The sequence below is a fragment of the Ceratotherium simum genome, chromosome 3 (assembly GCF_057802395.1).
Source record: "Ceratotherium simum simum isolate JZ-2026a chromosome 3, ASM5780239v1, whole genome shotgun sequence".
NCBI lineage: Eukaryota > Metazoa > Chordata > Mammalia > Perissodactyla > Rhinocerotidae > Ceratotherium > Ceratotherium simum.
This window is the reverse complement of record NC_141902.1, coordinates 26,083,676-26,086,966: the sequence shown is the minus strand read 5'-3', so window position 1 is coordinate 26,086,966 and position 3,291 is coordinate 26,083,676.

The window sequence follows — 3,291 nt, the reverse complement described above, 5'->3', positions numbered from 1 at the left end:
TCTCATTGGTTTAGTCAATCACTTATTCGCTCAAGAAAAAATTATGCCCTATATGAAAACCCTCAGTTGCTTCTCATTGCTTTAAGGGGGAATATCTACGCCCAAGTTCCCTTATATGTATTGCAAAAGCTTCTCCTTTGATCTTTGGATCAAGACCAAGGTAAGTGAAAATATGGAAGATGTTCCTGGATATCCATATATTCATAATCTGATCTTCAAAACCCATTTTTAAAGTTCCCAAAGAGAACCCATCTAGACCAGAATAAACTACAATCATCTGACTCCTCAGCCTTGAAATTCTCTTTGGGATTTCTCCTTATCAAGTCCAAATTTACTCCCCATGATTTACAACCTAGCTGAAGCCACAGAGCCAGTAGCAATGCTCCTTAGGGGCTTGCCCATTCCTCCATTAGCAAGAAAGACACAATAACCACTCTACTTTCTCTGAGATCCTTAAAAATAAAAGATAAAAATTGGCTCAACTTTTTTAAAGGCTTAAAGACCAATAGGAAGTCAAAATACAACAATGAACAGTAGATAAAACAGTACCCTTCATCTCTCTGACTGAATGAGGAAGGAGGTATATCAATTATGAAATGTGATTTACAATATTATGTTTAGCTATGTTTCCTTGTGCAGGGAGAATGCTTTAACAAAGATACTGCATTCCTGATATGGATATTTCAAATTTAGATGCAATGGAAGATGAACAGGGTTCAAGTCCTCCCTTAGGATATATAAAGCATGAAAGGCTGCTCCTTCTACCTTAACATGTAAAACTAGATAAACAGCAAAATCATTAACTTTGCTTTATGCTATCAGAGACATGAGGGTCATAGGGCAACCAAGTAGGCTGGATTGCACGAGGAGCAGGCCATCTCTCAAGGAGAGACAGGCGTAAGGACTGGCACAACTTGAAGCAGAGCAGAGGTAAAAGAGGAGCTGGCTGCCATACAAGCAAGAAAGTGAAATCAGCTGAAAGATTTAATGACGGCTCTCACGAAGATATAGAAGTCCTGGGAATAACAGACACTAAGAGGAGTTTGAACTCACTGGTAGGGCCCGTTTTCACAGACCTTCACCGTGGTGTTCCCCTACAGAATGACTGGGGACAGGAGTGGGTGACAGAGTGGAGCCCCATCAGAGACATGAGAGCCTTCAGGATGTGATTGGCTGTGATTACAGGAGGACACAAATCCTGACACCTTGCTCTAGATAAGGATCTCACACATGAAGGAAAAGCCTGAAGCTGTGGGAGTATGGGATTAAAGAGATGACAACAAATTCTGTCACACACACGCAAAACACACACCATGCAGAGCACAAAGTTAAGATCCATTGTAGCAGAGAGAAGACTCAAGGGGAAAATGGCCTCTACATTTGTGTAAGGGGGCAGGAAACCATTCTTGAGCTCATCCTGGTATAACGAGTACCATTATAATTCTAAGCTGTCAAATGAGAAGAGACAGAAAATCTCTTGCCCAAGACCCACAAATAAACATACAGTGTTTTGTTTCCATGGGGAGGAGAGGCATGAATACTGAGAAAATCCCAAATCAGAGATCAAGACACATGGACCCATCTAACTTTGAAGCTGGACCAAGACAACAGAGTAGTCCACCTGCTGGACACAATGAGCCTAGCCAGCACTAAATAAGAAACAGCAATCTATTGTTGGGGGAGGAGCTTAAAGAGCAAATAGAGAGAGAGATATCCTCTTTCTTCAGCAGGAATGTAGAGACTGCTAAAGGTTGCAGGTGCAGCTAGAAGTCCAGGGTGGGAGTACCTCTAAAAGAAAGGGATTCACCTTTTTAACATAAGCACAATAACATTATTAAATTTAAAATAAATTAACAGTAATTCAAGAAGCTAGATTTTTAAAAATGGCTCCATGAAGCAGTAAGATTGTTTCCAGGAACACTTTTGATACTTCTTACGATGTATAAGGATAAGCGTTATCGTGAGAATCCTCTGTATTTCTAAGGTCTTTTTTTTCTATTCCTAGAGATGACATGGCTGGACATCATATTAGGCTGAGTGAACCACCCTTCTTTGCCTGTGTTGTACTACCTTCTCTCAATCTTTTATCTCCATGGAGTTTTACCTTAAATGATGTTTATTCATATGCTTTTTATTCACTAGGTATAATTCTGAGGAAGTTGATGAAAGAGATGTTTCTTATTCTTATTTTCATCTGTCCAAGATTTGTCATAGATGCTAAAACTGCTTGGCTTCTGGAAGGGTCCATTGCAAGAACTGGGGAAGAAAGGGCATTCTGGTTCTCCTCAAGTTTCCTGTAGATACTCTTAGAAAATACAACATATAGATTAGGAAAATGACCCTAGTAACTCCATCTTCACTGTCTCAAGCAGTGGATAGTGGCCAAAAAAAAGGATGCAGAGTCGCTTTTAATCCTGAATTTCTGGGAGAGAAAAATGGCTGTTATCACCTGTAGTTATACAGAAGATGGGGCCTTCAATTATTTGTCTTGGTACAAGAAGGAAGCATAAGAAAAGACTCAACTCTTCTAATACAGATTTGTGTTCAGAAGTGGGTAGAAAACAGGACAGAAGATTCACAGCACTGTTGAGTAAAAGGCTTCAACAACTCTCTGCGTATCGCAGCCACCCAACCAGGAGACTCAGCTCTTGTACTTCTGTGTAGGGAACACACAGAGCTCTCAGTCCCCTGCAGCCCTTCAGTGGGAGCTCCAGTCACCTGCTTTGTCCTTGACTAGATTTTGGGTTAGGAAAGGCTTGTCATAATGATCTTGTTTCCAACTGGAAAAGAATGTGGAGATCCTAATCATTGTGATTATAAAAATTTCAGTTTTCAAATAACTCAAGATGAACTACTACAATATGTACTGACTCCAACATATTCTACAGGAGAAGTAGTAGGATTTTGAGCAGATGTGTAAATTGTAAAGATAACCTCACTGAGGTATTTGAGGTTCTCTCATTGAAATCCTACACTTCTCAAAATGAACAGAAAGAGATCTAAAACTCTTCTGGGTGAAAATTTGATGGCCTTCAGAACAACAAAGTTAATTGTTATAAAACCAACACGTTTTGGTTTTCATTATGAACACTTTTGAAAATATAGAAAATATAATGGAAAAATTAAAATCATTCAAAGTTTCCAGCACCCAAATGTTGTCACTCACTACAAGTGTTTTCATTCTAAGCATGTCTTAATTTTATGCCTTCATGCCTTAATTTATATCATATGCCTTAATTTATATCAATTTAAAAATTGAAGTATTTTTTCACATTAATATTTATGTCCATT